Genomic DNA, 21,542 nt, shown 5'->3' with positions numbered 1-21,542 from the left:
CAAATTTTCTTAATCCAAGCTTATTTTCAGTCCCACAAGTCATTCTAAGGCACCTACAGGATAGTAAGGAAGGTCTTGAGGTGGTTCACAAGCTGATTTTAAGAAGATTGCAGTTGAGATTCAAGATTAAAGTGTTTTTTCAAAGGTATGTCTTGAAACCCTCTTCATAGTTTATGGAGCATGCTTAATTCAAAGCCAAAATTAATGAATTAGAATGTTTAATGATCCGTTTTTCTTCTGCTGCATGTTTTCTAACTCCAACAATTAGTATGAGAGCATCATTTAAACATTCAGTTTGGTTTAATTTTGGCTTGTAGGTGTTTTTTCATGAGATATATGAAAATGGTGAAGTGATATAGATTTCTGAGTTTTGGCATTAAAATTATCTTTGATTCCTTTGTTAAATTTGTAATTGGCTCTTAATTGATGAGCTTATATGTGTGCTTAAGAGTCTGTAATTTATTTGGAGTCATTAGAGTTGAAATTAAGATGTAATTAAAGAAAGAAATGAAAAAGGTTGAGCTGCTGCAAATTCCAATGGAGCTTCTGTCTAGGCAGCGTTGCAACGCTACCCTTGAGCGTTGCAATGTTGCTCATGTTGCTGCCTAGATGATGAAGAACGCCCACAGCGTCACAATGCTGGGTTAAGAGCGTTGCAACGCTGCTCACCCCAGCCCAACATGCACGCTTCAACCCAAACCGGTGGTCCAGCTAAATCGGTGCAATCGGTTTGAGTCAAGAAGGTCCCGTTTGACCTGATTCAATCTAGTTCAGCCACTTGTGAAGGTTTGGAGGTTTGATTCGAAAAAGAAAGTCTGAATTTTCCATGGAAGCCGGCTCGAAATATTTGATCTTAGGTGCATTTTTCTCTGGAATCTTACTGTTTGGGTACGACCGGATAAATCTTGATTCGGATTGCTGACTTTTCATTTCTTTGACTCTTGTCTTGGTCTTTTTTTTATCCGTAAAAAGATCCCAACTAAACAGGTATGGAAGCTATAATTGTAAACCGAAATCAAATCTATGGAAGCATTGGTTTGGGGCGGTTCGAGCGGTCCAAAAACGTTTGAAGCTAGTTCTTACTGAATTTTTTAATAGTTAGGCCTTTGTTTGCTTGAAAATGCCAAAACTAAAATCATATCAGTATGTGTTTAATTATTTATACATGTGATGTATGTTATAATTAAATAAATCTCGTATGTACATAAAGTATACCATGTAGATTTAAAATCCTACTATAGGAAGCATGTTACATGTATTGAAAGTCTGTTATAAAGTGTTATAATATATAATATGCATGTTTAGGGTTTCTTTTATTTAATATAAGTGTTATATTAAATATTGAATGCCTTTGATGTATGTTGTAGATGTTTAACATGTCTAAAATTTTGTAACCTATTATAAAATTGAGTCAGACATTTAAAATTCATAACAAAGAACAGTTGCATGCTCACGTAGGTTGATCACCTATTTTAATAGTTAATATAGGTCGACATCTTATAAAATATGGTTACAAACTCAACTGCTATATAATCTTGTCTAAGTCTAGGGGTATTTAAGTTGACGGTCAAAGGAACACCTCCTACCTGAGGATTATGGCCAAATAATTTAGCGTTGTTAATCGGTTTTATGAGCAATACGTGAGCAATGTGAGGTTTTAAAACTGGTTTATCACCTAGACATCGTAGGTTAAATCCAAATATAAACGTTATACTTGGATAAAAACCTATACTTAGGTTGTTTAATTAGCCGGAACAAGCCTAAGGAAATGTATACCCAGTTTAACGTTAGAACACTTCAGTGGGAGTTTAATAACATATTGAAGGATCTCTTAACGAAGAGCATCCATGAGCGCATTCGGATCTTTCTGATTTCATTATGACCGAAATACAACATATACATTCCATCAAACAGTCACGCAAATTACACTAATTAACGACATGCTTTGAACACTAAAAAAAAAAGGGAAAGAGTTCTCATACTAGTTGAAGACCCTCTTTAAGCTTTAAACTCATATGCAGTGGAAGAACCTCCACCCGCACTCTATCGCCCAGCAAACAAGTTGGCTGTAGCAGCACGATCGTCTACATGAATGGCAGCAACACGAACAGTCACGAACAAGTGAACAGCAGCGGGGACGACACCACCAAAATGGAACCCTTGGTATTCTCGGAGTGAGAATCCAAAGTGTGGCCTTTGGTGAATTTGGTAGAGGTTGGAGAAAGATCAAATCGTTTAGATGATAAGCAAGTGGGAGAGAAAAGAAGCTATCGTATAGCTATGTGTTTATCGTTTAGAAGAAGCTACATGATCGTGTAGGTTACTAAGCGATCGTTTAGTAAATGGTGGATGATTGTTTAGAAAATGCGGCACACTATGCGATCGTTTTGGAAAGCTAAGCGATCATTTAAAGACTAGTGTGCGATCATTTAGGTGCTGGCGTGCGATCATTTAGGCGTTGGCGTGCGATCATTTAGGCACTGACATGCAATTTTTTAGGCGCTGAATGACTATCGTATAGGCTCTCAAACTGCGATCGTAACATTTTCACACCGATTGCCAATTTTTTCGAACCTTTGCAAAATGAAACAAATTTTTATTTTATTCATCGGTTACTATAACCGAATGCGACTGCTCCCACTAACGCACGTTCGAGAGAAGTTTTAGGTCAATTATCATATAATTAACCAACTTAATAATTAATGAATATAATCATATTATATTCTTATCCTATAGTTTGATATCACATATCTACTATAGTAATTTCTCATCTACTGGATATAAATCATATTTCTCATCTACTGGATATAAATCATATTTATATATAATTTCCTCCAAAATAATGTATCTTATACATTTAGTCAATTATATCATATATAATTAACCAGTTCATTCATATCATATATAATCGAACTCCCTCTTGTCAATTTGAATATTTTAAACTGACCCAAACACTGATTCTCGACTTTATCCAAGCTACCTAGGGGACCTAATGAACCTGTGGCTCGAAGCTCCAACGGTCCGTGAATAGTTGACTAAACTCTTTAGCGACGAGATCCACCATCAGTTAACTATCAGGAATTCCACTAAAGACCAATAACTGAACTCTTCTTACCACAGATATATTTCTGTGTCCATCGGATATAACAACTCATGAGTATGATAACATTTCACAATTGCTCGTAAGAATAGTTAGGCCAATTTACCGTTTTTTCCCTGTAGTTACATCTCACTCCTTAAGTACTACTAATTCCTCTAATGAACAATACAACATAGTCCAACTATGTGTGAAAACCTCTCGAGCCAAGTGAATGTGGGTGGCGCCATATCGTTCAGGCCCTGGAATCAGCCCTTAAGGGAACTATCTATCTACTTACCCCTGCTTCGAGGAAGGAGTGAATTCCATCTTGTGTAGCTGAGTTCCCAACTACCAAATTAGACGAATCCCCAAAATAGTAGGTTTGAATCGACGACTTGGCCACTCGCACCCATATAAATCAAAGGACCACCCTCAATAGTAGGAGTTCCCAACTCCTCAGGATTGAGGTCATGTTACCTATGATCATCCTAATGAAGTGAAGTCTTTGTCATGAATGGTGTTATATAACGAGACGTTAACACTTTGTGGTCAGGTCTTATACAAACTCTTTGTATTGAACGCCCTCGCTCGCATATCTCCTATACGAATGATCAGGATCAGACCATCTATGACAAGTCACAACACTTGTGACCATTCCACAAAGCGGGCCATATCCGTAGCGTTACCAGGATAAGGTTTCCCTTCTATATCCATATAGTACAGACCATTTTTGTTATCACTCAAGACATGATCCACTTGTATGTCTCTACATACATACTTAAGTTACATATAGATAACCAGGGATTTTATGTTTATTGGTTTGTGGTAAAGCAAATAAAACATACAACTGAGCAAAAAACAAGATGTGAAGTAAATATCATACATTATACAACACAAGCGTTCGTACAAACTGTTTACAAACTACAGGACACGAGACTTTAGGGCATCAACCCCAACAATCTCCCACTTGTCCTAAAGCGAAGTGGGGTGTACATAAAACCAGTACAAAACAATAAACTAGGGCATAAAAGCCCAGTACAAGAAAATCTCCCACTTGCCCTAGTCCAACCGCGGGCAATCCTGTAGACCCATGCTCCATAGATGACTCTCAAACACCGTAGCTGTGAGAGCCTTCATAAAGGGGTCAGCAACATTGTGCTATGAAGCAATCTTTGTGACGATCACGTCCCCTCGATGCACTATCTCGCAGATCAGATGATATTTCCACTCTATGTGTTTGTCGTGCCTGTGATTCATCGACTCATTGAAGTTCTCCACTACCCCACTATTGTCATAATATAGGGTAAATGAGCCTAGACATATATGGAACAACTTCCAATTCTATCAAGAACTTTCTGAGCTAGGTGGCCTTCTTAGCAGCTTCACAAAACGCTACATACTCCATCTCCATAGTGGAGTCGACGATGCATCCCTTCTTGGTGCTTCGCCACACTACAGCTCCTCCGTTAAGAGTAAAGACTGACCTTGATGTGGACTTGCGAGAGTCCTTATCAGTCTGAAAGTTAGAATCTGTGAATCCAGTAAGGATCAAATCCCTAGAACCATACACGGGCATGTAGTCCCTCGTTCTCCGAAGATACTTGAGGATGTTCTTCACTGCAGTCCAATGACCCTGGCCTGAGTTAGATTGATACCTACTGACTATGCCTACAGTGTAGCAGACGTCTGGACGAGTACAGAGCATTGCATAAATCAAATTGCCAACGGCAGACGCATATGAGACCTGTCTCATGTTCTCAACCTCTTGAGGCATCTTAGGACACGTCCTTAGAAAAAGTGACTCCATGCCTGAACGGCAGTAGGTCCTTCTTGGAGTCTTGCATCGAGTACTTGAGCAAAATCTTGTCAATGTACGATGCCTGAGGCAGTGCTAGCACTTTGTTCTTACGATCTCAAAATATCTGTATGCCTAGAACAAACTGAGCCTCTCCCAAATCTTTCATTTGGAATTGGGTCGCTAGCTAGTTCTTAACTGCAGTTAGTAGACCTATATCATTCTCAATGAGTAGTATATCGTCTACGTACAACACTAAGAAGACTACGAAAGCGTTTATGATCTTCTTGTAGACATAAGGTTCATCAACGTTTTGGTCAAAGCCATACGACTTGATCGCAGTATCAAACCGTATATTTGTAAATAAATGAAAATTATATCTTTTTATCTATTTCTAATGCCAAAAACTTGTAATGATTTAAAATGAATGAATGAATGTTGATGGCTCTATGCACTCAAGTTGCTTTGCGATAAAGATATGTGCTACTACGTTCTGAATTGTATGCAATGATTATGATATGCTTCGTCGTATGCGTTCATGTAATGCGTGTCACAAGTTTTCTTACGCTGGAACCAAGTATAATTCCAATGCAAGTTTCTCAGAGTGATCTGAGGTCGAACACGGGGATTGTTATGTTTAAATGCGATACTAATGTGGTATATACGATCGGTTAAAATAAAGAATAATGAATGGTGTTTGCAGAAAAGTAAATTGCGATAAAGAATAAAATGTGGTAAAGTAAATTGCGGTGATAAAATAAATGACTAAACTATTAATATACAAGTTGAGGACTGGCTATGAAGTTATGCAAAGAATCTAATGAATGCGGTGGCAAGTCTTGTGAATGAATCAGAAAGAGAATGGGTTAAGGGAAAGGACATCGTAAGTTCGTCAATCTTGTTAAGGACGCAACTAAGGTTCTGCTTTCTCTTGGTTTACACCTTTCAGTGATCGGTCGCGTTCCTATATGTCTATGGTGAAACAGAGATGAACGTGATGAACACAAGGTTGTTTCCATCTCTAGAAATACTTCTCGCTTTAGTTAACACATTCTTCTAACCTTCTTTCGATAGGCGGAATAACATCTTCACTTTTGCTCTCACAGATGAAGATGTCGTCGAGCATGCTTTAGCTAAACTCAGCCGATTTCCTTAACAAGGATTAACTCTCTCGCTTAATCCTTCCCCTTTTCCTAGGGGATTAGTGACACATGATGGAGAAAATGGATGATGAATGTATGGAAAATAATAGAGAGATGATAATGATTACGATAATGATATTAAAATCTAAGGATAAGCATTTGTTACAATGATGAATGAAAGATTAAAGGTAGATGAACACAGTAGATGAATTGGAAAATAAGAACAAATACGGAAAGAGTGTCAATGTCTTGACACAGATCCCGATCAGAGACGTTGTGCTTGCCGGCGTGTGGAAGAAATGGAGTGGAAAGCTTCCCTCTCAGGCTTGCTTTCTAGGTAGAAGTGACATCTGGCACAGAGCTTCTTCTTTGGGAATGGAAATAATTTCGTGCTCGGAGACTTACCTTTCAGTCTTGTCTCGTGTTCTCCCGGATTTTCTCTGGATTGTCTCTTCAGACCAACCTACTCAACATTAAATTTGAGGAAGCTATTTATAAACCTTGGCTCCTATATTAGTGGTCCCAATTTGTAAATCTGATAATTCCTGCCAAGGTGTAGTGGAAATGTCCGCTCTGCTCCACGATCAATTTGTCAGAATCGTACAACAGAAAAGTTGTACACTTGTCAAAAGTCCATGCGAATGCGTTGCTCTTCACATCTTCGATCGATCGCCGTATGCATTGCCATTGCGTTATTCTTTCTCTATTCTTGAATGATTGCCACATGCCGTGATAATGCATTGTTCATTTTTGTCCTCGAGCGGTTATCACATCCGGTGACCTATTTCCTGCAAAATAAAGACTTGGACATTCCATTTCGCCATCGCAATGGGGTTAGTGGGTGTATTCACGACACTTTACAATTTTTGTATTTCTAAGCCAATTTCTATACTGTCGACACAACTTTTCCTTCTTTTTGCCACATAATCTAAATAAAATGGCATAAATAACTTGTATTTCTACAAGTTATCACACCCCCAAATTTAGATATATGCTTGTCCTCAAGCATATCCTCGACTAAGGCAATTTAGCTCAATTCCTATCCTAACTTTTTGTCGATCGGCTACTTCGAATGCTCTACCTCTACATAATTTTTCAACACCGCAAGTTCCTTCTGTCATTTGACAATTCTTCACATGCTTTACTTTATTCTTATCTAGAACAAACCTCTGCCCAAAGTTCCCTTCTAGTTTTGAGAAGAATGTTTTACCTCTTCTTGCAAAAACAACGAAGTGTGTCTTTATGCGGTGGCCTGGTTTGTGTCATCGTATAGAGAATGTTGATCATGGTTACACCCTTCGTTTTGGCTTACCCCCATGGGTGTCATGCGAGCATCCAACTTCGGTTGTGTACCAATCTCAACTTTAACTCTTGATCCTCAGCCAAGTTTTTCTTTTGCTGGTCAGAGGAGTTGTCTCTTTTATCCTTATTTCCTTTCTCTCTTTTTTTTTCTTTATTGTGTCGATTGGAAACCTACCTTCGTTTTGGCTTGTTCCCACGGGTGTCATGTGAACATCCAACTACGAGCAGGTTCTTTTCACGACTTAACTCTTATCAGGTTGGGATTTTTCCTTGTGCTGATAGTGGAGTTTTTTTTTTTTTTTTATGATGATGAACGCATTGCCTGCTATTACCGCATCCGCTCGATCGCATCTGCTCAGACCTTCCCCACCCCCAAATTTAGAGATGCGCAAGGTTCTCATTACGTTGTTTTGGATAGAAAAGACAAACACTTAGTCAAAATTTTGAAAAGAAGGTTTGAGCAGAATCTTGTAATAGAGAAGGTAACGTAGAGCTATTGCGATGAATTGTCTAAGTGTTAGGCAGAAAATGTAATGTATAAAGAAATTTTGCTAAGGGTATGCATACTACTCATCATGGTAGTGCAATTAAACAATGCAAAAGAAAAGACAAGAATTACCGCAATAAATTGACAAAAGATGATAAAAGTGAAGAGGTCAACGCATAAGAAAAGAATGATTACTCAGTTGTATAAAATTTGTCTAAGTACACAAATAATTATAAATATTGCAACACAAAATTGTAAGTATGTACAAAAGAATACAAGGTATAGCTTTCTAAAAAAATTGAATGGCCGCAAATAAAAATTGCAAAATTGTGGAGAAAGTGGTACACCCCCAAATTTAGAGTTGCGGTGGGGGCTCTTGATGAGGACTATATTGCGGAGGAGCTCTTTGAGGTGCTTCTTGAAATTGCTGTAGATGTGGAGGCAACCATGGGACCATGTAGATATGTTGTTAAGAAATTAAAGTACTCATGGTTGCGCTCGGCCATCTGTCGTTGATTCAGGCAAATGGTAAAGATGTTGCGTTGAATATTGACCATCACCTGTCGCACCATTGTATTGTTGTATTGCAACTCTGCATTGCTCTCCTACAACTCTGTTAATGCATGGCGGAAGAAGTTAAGCTGTTGAGATAAGAAGGCCCGCATATTGGCTAAATCAGCAGCAAGGGATGCAATGGTGGGTTGCATCGTCGATGTTTCACCAGCATCGGTTTGAAGTTGAGCAGAAGGGCTTGCTCCCAAACCGTGTGGGTCATCAACATGCAGCGATGGGGGTGAAAAGTGAATTGAAGATGGATGGTGGGTGGACGCTGCTGGAGATACAGGGTTGGAATCAAGAGCAAGGAGAAGGTTTGTGAATTGTTCGGGAAGAGGGGAAAGGGGTTCAATTGGAGGGCTTGATGGGCGAATGATTAAAGGCAAAGGGTCCAAGGGTAGTTGGGTTTGCTTTTGCGATGAACGTTCTTGGACTATCTCCTTTCCTTTATCATTGCAGCGCTGCTTCTTTGGTTTCGGTGGTTACAGCGCATTTAGATCTGTGAGGGGCCTTTTTGTTGGAAGCTCGAGGCAATGTGGTGAATCCTTGAGAAGCATTCTCAGGATCTTCATGTGGATGATGCCATGAACTTCAGGCATGGGCTTTTTGTCAATGCCTACGCCCACAGAGAGGCACAGGCTCGAAATCGTCCATGGGAAGAAGTATTGACCTCTCACACGGCTAACAAAAACTCGAATCTGCTTTGCAATGAGCTGGCCTACATCGATCAGAATGTCGCGCACTATGCAGTATGCAGCCATGACTCAATCCCTTGAAATTGTTTTGTCATGCGTCGTTGGAATGAGTCGTCATTTCATCAAATAAACCCAAAGTTGCGCCTCTAGGAGCAGCTTGTTGGAGGCGAAGGTTCTAATACCTGTTAATGACACCGACCACTTGATGCCCGGTTGCGTTAATACCTTCAGCGCATTCTCCATGTGTTCTTCTTCAGGGTCATAAATCAACTTGTTACCCAGTGCTTCTGGGAGGTTCTTCAACTTATAGAGCTCATTGATGTCCTTTGCGCTAAACAACACTACCCTCCCTTCTATGATCAACGCATCCTTCTCAGGCTTGCTTTCCAGGTAGAAGTGACCTCTGGCACAGAGCTTCTTCTTCGGGAATGGAAATAATTTTGTGCTCGAAGACTTACCTTTCAGTCTTATCTCGTCGTTCTCCCGAATTTTCTCTGGATTGTCTCTTCAGACCAGACTACTTAACATTGAATTTAAGGAAGCTATTTATAGACCTTGGCTCCTGTATTAGTGGTCCCACTTTGTAAATCTGATAATTCCTGCCATGGCATAGTGGAAATGTCCACTCTACTCCATGATCAATTTGTCAAAATCGTACAACAGAAAAGCTGTACACTTGTCAGAAGTCCATGCGAATGCGTTGCTCTTCACATCTTCGATCGATCGCCGCATGCGGTGTAGATGTTTTGATCTGTTATCGATTGCCGTATGCAGTGGAAATGCGTTGATCGCTTGAATCCATGATCGATCGTCGCATGCGTTTCCATTGCGTTGTACTTTCTTTGTTCTTAATGAATGCCGCTGCTGTGATAATGCGTTGTTCATTTTTGTCCTCGAGCGGTTATCGTATCCGGTGACCTATTTCCTGCAAAACAAAGATTTGGACATTCTGTTTCGCCATCACAATGGGGTTAGTGAGTGTGTTCACGACACTTTACAATTATCGTATATTTAATCCAATTTCTATACTGTCGACGTAACTTTTCCTTCTTTTTGCCACATAATTTAAATAAAATGGCATAAATAACTTGTATTTCTACAAGTTATCAATGTTCCAAGATCGAGACGCCTGTTTTAGCCCATAAATGGATCGATTCAGCTTGCAAACTTTTTACTCTTGACCTTGGGCTATGAATCCCTTGTGTTGCACCATGTAAATGGTCTCCTCAAGATTGACATTCAGAAAGGTCGTCTTGACGTCCATTTTTCAGATCTCATAATTATAATAAGTTGCAATGGACAGGAGGATGCGGATCAACTTTAACATGGCAACAGGCGAGAAAGTCTCCTCATAGTCGACTCCCTCTACCTCGGTATAACCCTTTTCCACAAGTTGAGCCTTGAAGGTCTGTACCTTCCCATCAACACCCCGTTTGCATTTGTAGATCCATTTACAACCTATAGGTCTTACCCCATCAGGCTGATCTACAAGATCTCATACTGAGTTGAAGTATATCGACTCCATCTCGAGATCCATGGCCTTGACCCATTCATCCCAGTTAACATCCTTCATTGCCTTTCGATAAGACAATAGATCCTCAACGTCACCCTTTGCTACCATAGCAAGGATTTTCGTGAAACCCAGATAACGAACGGGTGGGTTCGCAACCCTCCTACTACGTCGAGGTTCCCTCAACTCTTGAGGTGGAATTGACCTACTAGATGAACTCCCATCAACAACTCTTGCTGATGTAGCAGGTTCTTTAACAACTCTTGTTGAAGTTTTAGTAGTTTCATTAGAAAGCTCACGCAACACGACTTTACTTCGTGGACTGTGCTCTCTTATATGATCCTTCTCCAGGAAAGTAGCGTCCGTTGAAACAAACACCCTATTTTCTGTCGAATCATAAAAATAACCCCCTCGTGTACCTTTAGGGTAGCCTACAAAGAAGCATAACCTCGACTGTGGTTCCAACTTCTTGGGATTAACTTTAAACACATGTGCAAGGCAACCTCAAATGCAGAAGTGACGTAAACTAGCTTTATGCCCGTTTCACAACTCTAGAGGTGTTCTCGCAACACTCGAATACAGTTGAGTATGTATACCCTAGTTGCCACTGCGAAACCCCAAAATGAGTCTGGTAAGGAAACGTAACTCATCATCGAGCAAACCATGTCCAACAAGGTCCTATTTCTCCTCTCCACTAGACCATTTGCTGAGGTGTACCTGGTGCTCAGAATTGGTAAACAATTCCATGTTCTATCAAATAGTCTTGGAATGTCGAGTCCAAAAACTCTCCACCTCGATCCGATCGAAGTGTTTTAATTCATCTATCCAAATGCGTTTTCAACTTCAGCCTTGAACTCTTTGAACTTTTCAAAGGATTCAAACTTCCATTACATAAGATAAACATACCCGTACCTAGAGTAATCATCAGCAAAACTAATAAAATACTCATAGCCACCTCGGGCTCGCACATTCATAAGACCACAAAGTTCAGAATGTACTAACTCAAGAGGCTCCTTGGCTCTATAACCTTTTCCAGTAAAAGGTCGTTTAGTCATCTTACCTTCAAGGCAAGACTCGCACACTGGTAAAGAATTTTTTTCTAACTCACTTAGAAGTCCATTTTTCTCCAATCTCTCAATCATATTGAGATTGATGTGCCCTAAATGAAGATGCAAAAGATGGGCATTTTCTTTTAGATAAATACGTCGATGTTTTGTTTGAGTTACGACGGTTTTAAACAATTATGTGTTATGGAGGGAATTAATGGCTAACGAGCTTAGCACATATAAATTAGATTCCAAATTTGCTGTACAAATAATAACACCATCTTTATGAATAAACACTTTATCCACATTAAAAGAGATAGGGTATTTACATTGCAATAAACACTTTACAGAAATAAAGTTCCTCTTGAGTTCGGGAACAATATATACATCATTCAAAACTAGAAACCTATTCTATAAAGCTAATTGGAGCACTCCCACTGCCACAGCTAAGACGACGTGCCCGATGCCTACTCGCATCATCATCTCACTAGCCTCCAGCTGTCGTCAGGATCTAATCCCCTGAGAAAAAGAACAAGCGTGGTTAGTGCTGCCCGAATCAATTATCCAGACTGAATCATCATTTTCCACTAAACAAGTTTTAAGGACTAGTAAATCATATTTATCTTTATCTACTTTGGCCTTAGCCTTGGCTGCCTTCCTCTCTTTCAGATAGTGAGGATAGTTCCTCTTCCAGTGCCCATCCTGATTGCAGTGGAAATACTTTTCCTTTTCAACCGGTGGATGTCTCCTTGGGGCGATAAACGGTGGGTTAGCAGGCACCTTCCCTTTTCCCTTACCACCCTTCTTCTTCTTCCCATTTACAGAGTTAGAAGTAGAAGGTGCAGACTTTGTTCCTGAGGTCAAACCTCTATAGAATGTTCCGGAGGATGAAGCAACATTTGCCTCACCCATTTTCCTCTCCTTACTTTTCAGTAAAGATTGGTAGGTCAGCAACTCGTTGAGGAGAGTTGTAAGGTCATATTTCACTTTCTTAAGAATCACATTGCTAACAAAGTGCAAGAAGCTCTCCGACAATGAATGCAGGATTATGCTAACCTGGCTCTGATACCAATTGAAGGATCTCTTAACGAAGAGCATCCATGAGTGCATTCAGATCTTTCCAATTTCATTATGACCGAAATACAACATATACATTCCAACAAACAGTTATGCAAATTACACTAATTAACGGCATGCTTTGAACACTAAAAATACAAGGGAAAGAGTTCTCATACTAGTTGAAGACCCTCTTCAAGCTTTGAACTCAGATGCAGCGGAAGAACCTCCACCCGCACTCTATCGCCCAGCAAACAAGTCGGCTACAGCAGCACGATCGTCTACACGAACAGCAGCAACACGAACAAGTGAATAGCAGCAGGGAAGACACCACCAAAATGGAGCCCTTGGTATTCTTGGGGTGAGAATCCAATGTGTGGTCTTTGGTGAATTTTGTAGAGGTTGGAGAAAGATCAAATCATGTAGATGATAAGCAAGTGGGAGAAAAAATGAGCTATTGTATAGCTATGTGCTTATCATTTAGAAGAAGCTACACGATCGTGTAGGTTTTACTAAGCGATCGTTTAGAAAACGCGGCACACTACATGCTTAAGTTACAAAAAGATAACCAGGGATTTTATGTTTATTGGTTTGTGGTAAAGCGAATAAAACATACAACTGAGTAAAAAACAAGATGTGAAGTAAATATCATATATTATACAACACAAGCATTCGTACAAATTGTTTATAAACTACAGAACACGAGACTTTAGGGCATCAACCCCAACAATCTCCCACTTGTCCTAAAGCGAAGTGGGGTGTACATAAAACCAGTATAAAACAATAAACCAGGGCATAAAAGCCCAGTACAAGAAAATCTCCCACTTGCCCTGGTCTAGTCGCGGGCGATCCTATAGACCTATGCTCCGTAGGTGATTCTCAAATACCGTAGCCGTGAGAGCTTCGTAAATGGGTCAACAACATTGTGCTCCAAAGCGATCTTCGTGACGATCACGTCCCCTCGATGCACTATCTCACAGATCAGATGATACTTCCGCTCTATGTGTTTGTCGCACCTATGACTCCTCAGCTCCTTGGAGTTTGCTCTAAAAGTTTATGATCGAAATTCATGTTTCACTTTGTGTCACCCTGGGAATGACCTCCATTCGGAAAGTGTTTACATGAATTGAGATTCTGGTGAATAAGGGAAGTTGTTCACCATAAAATCAAATGTGACATTCCAAGATGTTCACACCGTGAGGTTCATGCGACACTTCGTGTCACCTTGGGAGTGACCTCCATTTGGAAAGTTTTTGCGTGAATCAATATCAAGGTGAATGAAAGGAAGATGTTCAATGAAAAAAAAATATACGATATATTGCTTTTAATTCTCACGTCCCTAGAAAATTCACACCGTGAGGTCCATGCAACACATCATCTCACCCTGGTAGTGATCTCCATTCAGAAAGTGATTGTCGTGAGGTTAAGATAAAAGTGAATGGGGGAAGTAGTTCGTAGTAAGTGGGTGAAAGATATGTGTCAACGTATCCTCCGGTCTCTTGTGTTTGTTTGGATTGTGAGATTCCTATATTGCTCCTGCTTGTCGTCTTTAAGTCGGCCTTGCTAGTTGTTTTAACGAACGACTATCCCCTTAAAGGGTTTTAACATAATATTCAGAAAAACTCAAACTCCAGAAATGGATAGGATTTCTAAAGTCATTTTCAACTTTGACTTTCCAATTCGGGAGCATCGTTGGAGCTGACTTTTGAGGTTTGAAAATGGAGGGTTACACTTACAGAATTACTAAAATGTTAGTAATTACCAACCAAAAACGGTAGCTAAATGACTATCGAAATATGAGTTATTCTGGGGATAATATTTAGTCAAGAATGTCTTGTTGTAGTATCGTTGCAAAAATAATCTTGGGTATTATTATTTTGCTAAAACTTGATTAAGTTTAAAAAGCAATTCACTTAAAAATTTTGTTTATATTTTTCGGAATGACGAGTTCTTTAGTACAATTATTGGCATATAATAAACTTACTGGGGATAATTATGCAACGTGGAAGTCAAACCTTAATACTATACTGGTGATAGATGATCTACAGTTCATTTTAACAGAGGAGTGTCCTCTTGTTCCTGACTCAAATACAAACTGAAATGTTTCGGATGCATACAACAGATGGATCAGGGCTAACGAGAAAGCCCGTGCCTATATTCTTGCCAGCATAACTATTGTATTGGCCAATAAACACAAGAGTATGGGTACTACCAAAGAGATTATGGAATCTCTCCTGGGATGTTTGGAATACCGTCCTTCTCCCTAAGGCATGATGCTATTAAATACGTTTACAACTACCCCATGAAAAAGGGGTCTCTGTTAGAGAACATGTCCTGGACATGATGGTCCATTTCAACGTGGTAGAAGTAAATGGTGTTTTCGTTGACGAGAAGAGTCAAGTTGGTTTTGTTCTTGAATCTCTTCCAATAAGTTTTCTACAGTTTTGTGCGAACGCGCTCATGAATAAAATAGAATATAGCTTGACTACTCTTCTAGATAAGCTATAGGCTTACCAGACTATGATGAGAGCAAAAGGTTTGTAACTAGAAGTAAATGTTACTACTGCTGAGAAGAGAGGAACATCCTCCAAAAAGCCTAATATTGTTTCTTCTTCACAAAGTAAGAGTATTCTAGTTAAGAAGAACAAGGGAGAGTATTCTAGTTAAGAAGAACAAGGGAAAAGGGAAGAAGAAACCTACTGGCAGAAAAGGCTAGGCAAATGTTGCAGATAAAGGAAACTGTTTCCATTGCAACGAAGAAAGGTACTGGAAGAGAAACCGCCCTCAATACCTTGCAGAGAAAAGAGCAAAGAAAGTAAATCAGGGAAACTAGTTCCTGAAGATTGCTTGATGTTTTCAGTTGACCAGTGGGAGATATTGCAGTTGCTGTCAGAAGATGATCTTATCTACTTTTGTTATTGTTATGAAAGTTATTTTGTCTTGTTATAAAGAACAAATTGTATAAACTTTTTGTTGTAAATGAAATGTTCACTAGCAAAAAATATGTTTGTTCTATTGCAAAGCAACTTCTATTAGAACCAACCTAGTTAAAAGCCATTTGCAACCTAGTTGCCTTAATTTTTTTTTAACATCATTTCAGTTTTAAGGTATTTTTGAAAATGCATATCGGATATGAAGAACTCGTAAAAGTTGTTTATGATATGTAAAAGTTGTTTACATAGCTCAGAAATATGAAAATATCGATATATGTGTTAATATTGAACCCTTAAGTGTTGGTATATTGTTCGAAAGGCATGTCTATCTGTAGACAAGCCAAAAGAAGATTTTTTCCATGTAAACGAAAATTAAGTATTTGTGTTGACAAATACCAAATTTTCTGGAAAAATATACGAGATCACCATGTATTATTTGTTACCATAAAAGTTTTCATATATCAATAAAGAGTTATTAATTAAAAGTTGATACTATAAACAAAATGTTGTTCAGACAGGTCAGATGCATCTTACTCAAAGAGTTGAGAGTACCTCAATATGGTGGGAGGAATGTATGACTTCCTAGCCATTATTGAGAAACAAGAGTTATGAAAAGAAGATGCATTCCCTATATAGTGTAATAAGAAGTTCATTATATACTAACGTGTTTACAACAATTCTCTCGGCTAAAGTGTTTGAGAATCTCCTAGTAAGACTAGGACTACGAGGTATATAACCTAGGGCAAGTGGGAGAAAAACCCATGGGTATGTGATGTCCTAGTTCATTGTATTTCGCCGTAAAACTCAAAAACTCAGTATTATATGTTACCACTGGAATTTTAGTTCAAGTGGGAGTTTGTTGGGTTTTATGTCCTAAAACTCGTGGTTTGTAAATAATTAAACTTATTCTACAAATTCAATAAAGTTGTTATTGAATATATGAATTGCTTATTTCACTTTAAAAATAAATCCAATAAACTAAAAGATCCACGACTATTACATGAATACTTGAACTTAATATGGAGACATAAAAGTGGATCAAGTTCAAGTAAATAGTAAAAATGGTCTATAGTATATGAATAAGGATGGATGCCTTATTCTAGTAACACTATTGGATGCGGCCCACTCTGTAGTTGTTACAAAGAGTTGTAAAGCGCTACAGACGAAATGATCCTGAATCATACATGTAATGACATGAGAAGTGGGGGCGTTCTGTGCAATGAGTTTTCACAAGATCGGACCACGAAATATGTCACTCTTATTTTATCACGTTGTTTACTATTTAAGACTGACCATTTCAAAGCGATGACCTAGATAACTTAACCTGAATCCTGAGCTAACTATGAACTCCTATTTATTCAGGATTATCCTTAGATTTGCATAGGTAAGGGTTGGCTCAACAGGTCGGCTCAATAAATCTCCCATTTCAGGGGTAAGACTGGGTAGATAGCTGGGGACATAGGGTGCAAGATGGAATTCACTCCTACCCACTTTTGGAAATAATAGAGAGGTTGTTCCCTTAAGTGCTAACTCTGGATCTTGAACAAGTGGTTCACCCTCTCATTGGCCCGAGAGGGACTCAGAATGATGATCGGATCACAAACCAATTGTTCATTAAAGGATCAGTGGAACTTAAGGAACAAAAGGTAATCTCGAGGGTAAAATATTCATTTAACCCAATCGTTATTACGAAAATTCTGTAAAGAATTAACTTACTACTCATGGTTATATCGAGTGGACATAATATATCTGCAGTGAGGGGATTGCAATATTGGGTTTTAATGGAGTGACCCAATAGTTAACGAATGAGGGTTAAATTGGTGTATAGAGTTTAGCCAATTAATCTTAGATCATTGGAGTCCATGATCTGTAAGTCCACGAGGTCCCTCTACTAGTTCACAAATGGATTAGCCTTAGAGTAGCGTGATAAGTTAATTTGAAACGTCGAATTAGAATTAAGGGAATTAGTAATTATATGTGATATAATTAAGCGTTTAATTTTGGAATTAAACGAAATTGGAGAATCAATTAATATTTAAATATGATTTAAATATTAAATTTATGAATAGAGATTCATGATGGTGGAATTAGTGTTAAATTAATTTAATATTTGATATCAAACTAATTGAATTAATTAATTATTCATTATTAATTTTATTAGAAAAAATAATTTTAAATTATTTTTTGTAAAATTAAATATCATTTGAGTTTTAATTATTGAATTAAAAACTTAAATTAAGTTTTAATTTGAAAATTTTCAAATTAAAAGGAAAAAAAAAAAAGAAAATTGGAAATGGAAAAGTTGGGATTTTCCCTCTTCCATTTCCAACTTGCTTACACACTTTCCACTCACTTAATTCAGCCACTAATCCAAATATACGTTGTAATTCATGCAGCAATTGTTCTTGCATGATTGTCATGCAATATATACTAAAGAATCTCAGTCATTAATCCACTTCCATTTCCAATTGGGCATGCAAAGGGTTGATTTTGGCTGAAAATCTCTCTTGAAAAATAGTTCTTCAAGTTATTGTAGGCTAGTGTTATCTTCCTCCGAATTCCCTTAATCCAAACTTATTTGAGTCCCACAACTCAATCTAAAGCACCTAGAGGATAGTAGGGAAGGCCTTAAGGTGGTTCACGAGCTGATTTCAAAAAGATTGCAACTAAGATTCAAGATTAAAGTGTTTCTTCAAAGGTATGTCTTGAAACTCTCTTCATAGTTTATGAAGCATGCTTAATTCAAAGCCAAAATTAATGAATTAGAATGCTTAATGATCAATTTTTCTTCTGTTGCATGTTTTCTAACTCCAACAAAAGTAGCACTAAGCAAGATTGTATTGTTTATTCTACCATGGAGCCAGAACATGTAGCTACTTGTGAAACTGCTAAAGAAGTTGTTTGGCTCAGTAAGTTTTTGACAAATTTAGAAGTGGTTCCAAATTTGTCAATGTCAATCACCCTTTATTGTGATAATAGTGGTGTTGTGGCAAACTCCAAGAAGCCTTGAAGTCACAAAAGAGGAAAGCATATCAAGTGCAAGTATCATCTCAATTGGGAGATAGTGCAACGAGGAGATATGATAATCACGAAGATCGCTTTAGAACACAATGTTGCTTATTCGTTTATGAAGGCTCTCACGACTAAAGTTTTTTATGGTCACTTGGAGAGTCTATGTCTATAGGATATGCGTCATCTTATCTAGGATAAGTGGGAGTATTATAGGGGTGTATAGTATGCCTTAGTTGCTTGAATTGTGTACTTTAATTTATATATTGTATTTGTATTGTACACTCGCATTAGGACAAGTTCTCTAAATCTCATAGATCTCATAATTTTTATTCTATAAACATGAATTATTTATTTAATAAAATAAGAAGTATTTTATTCATCATTTAGATCGCATTAACTCAATCCAATAAAATAAGAAGAGATTAACATTTCTAGAAGGACCATAAGTAACTCTATCTCAATCCTAAGTGGGTTATGGACTTTTATCTATGAAGAAAATCCTTTGATTTGTATGGGTGTGAGTGGTCCTATCGCCGACTCAATAAGCCTATCATTTTGGAGATTTGTCCAAGTAGGGAGTTGGGAACATAACTCCACAAGATGGATTCATTCCTTCTCGTTTTCAAGGAAAGTAGATGAATTGGTTTATGAAATGTTGACTCCGGGTCTTGAATAAAAGGCCTCTCCCTCTCATTGGTTCGGGAGAGATTTGTTTATGGTAGGACCATAAACAAGTTGTTCATTAGAAGATCAATGAGACTTAAGGAGAAAGATGTAATTATAGGGGCAAAAAGGTAATTTTGATTTAGTTGTAATTACGAGTAATTGATGAAGGGTCGACTTATTGATGACTGATTATATCATGGACATAGAAATATATCTATAGTACGAAGAGTGTAGCTGTAGGTCTTTAGTGAAGTGACCCATAGTTAATGAAAGCAAATTAAATTAACTAAAGAGTTTAATTAATTTAATTTTGAATCATTGGAGTTTCTAATATGTAAGTCTATTAGGTCTCTCTGCTAGCTCACTGAGGGTAAAACAAGGATAAATAATTTTGGAATAATTTGAATTATTCAAATTATTTAAGGAAATTTTATATTAATATGGATTAGTATAAAGTATAATGTATTATGACACATTATAATTAATTATAAATATGTTTTATAATTAAAACTATATAATATGAGAGAATAATATTTGAATAAGATCCGAGTATTAATTTTAATATGAATTGGATTCATATTAAAATTATAGGTCAAGAGAGATATGCATTTTATATGATTTAAATGCCCAATTAATAAATATGTGGTATTTATTAATTATTAATTGATTGTTAATTAATTCATTTATTTATTGATTTATTTATTTATTTATTATTATTATTATTATGTTTATTTATTTATACTTACTTGTGATGGCCTAAGCCTTTAGCTAAAAACAACATTATAGATATGGTACAACCACTTGAAATCAAACGACCCCAAAATGACCAAGAAGGTGACCCAAGAGAGATGCAAATGAAGTATCTATTATAAGATGTAGCAAGTGCAAGAATGTTGTGTTAGAATAAATACTATATTCTTAGGATTAATGGTGATAAAAATTTGGAAGCACATATATGATACATGTCTTAGGTTATGTGTTTGTTCTCATGAGTCGGTGGTCATGCATTAGAATGAAAAGTATGTGTTAATCTTATATGCGATGACCATGCGTTCCTATCACAAGTTTTCTTGCGCTCTCGCCAAGTATAATGAGATCGCAAGTTTCTCGAGTGATCCGAGGTCGAACTCAGGGACTTGTAGCTAAATATCATGAAGTAATGTATTTGTGGTGAAGAATAAAAGAATGTTGAGGGTTATTGGCTATGCGCTACTCCTACTCCTAACTAACAGATTAAGCAGTGGAAGTGTGACTATGAGAGATAAAGACACAGCAACTGTTAACGCGTAGTAAAAATGCTTGGAAAAATAGATGAAATGGCGAGGATGTCTTCACCACAACACTAAGCTTGACCGCAAGGGTAACCCCAGCCAATGCAAACTATGCGATCATGCTATACACACTTGACAAAGATGCATGCGATGTATCTGCGATAATGTCGAGAGGCCTTATTTCTAAGTCTCTATTCCCTCTTACGTGCTCTCACACATAAGCAAGATGATCGCACCACCTATCCTACTTAAATGGAGCATACGCTATATAGTAGCAAACGGAGCTTATTCCTAAGTCCCTATTCTTGCTTATGTGATCCAATCTGCTCTCCCGAGTCTAGATTTGGTTTTTAGACTACTCTCCCAAGTATGTTGATAACTTGTAGAAATACAAGTTATTTATATTGTTTTATTTAGATTATGCGGTAAAAAGGAAGAAAACTTGCGGCGACAGTATAGAAATTGGCTTAGAAATACGAAAATTGTAAAGTGTCCCGCTAACCCCATTGCGATGGCAAAATGGAATGTCCAAGTCTTTGTTTTGTAGGAAATAGGTCACCACGTATGATAACCGCTCGAGGACAAAAATGAACTCGACATTGCATGCGGCAATCGATCAAGAATGAAAAAGATCAAAGCAATTGCAGCGCATGCGACGATCGATCATGGACTCAAGCGATCAACGCATTTCCACCACATGCGGCAATCGATAGAAGATCAAAATAATTACACCGCATGCGGCGATCGATCGAAGATGGGAAGAGCAACGCATTCACATAGGCTTCTGACAAGTGTACAGCTTTTCTGTTGTACGATTCTGACAAATTAATCGTGGAGCAGAGCAGACATTTCCATTATGCCATGACAGGAATTATCAGATTTTCAAAGTGGGACCACTAATACAGAAGAAGCCAAGGTCTATAAATAGCTTCATCAAATTAAATTTTAAGGAGTCTGGTCTGAAGAGACGATCCAGAGAAAATTCGGGAGAAC

Source organism: Benincasa hispida, chromosome 1 (assembly GCF_027475165.1).
Source record: "Benincasa hispida cultivar pf3 chromosome 1, pf3_genome.v1.1, whole genome shotgun sequence".
Taxonomy (NCBI): Eukaryota; Viridiplantae; Streptophyta; class Magnoliopsida; order Cucurbitales; family Cucurbitaceae; genus Benincasa; species Benincasa hispida.
Note: the sequence above shows the minus strand (reverse complement) of the source record.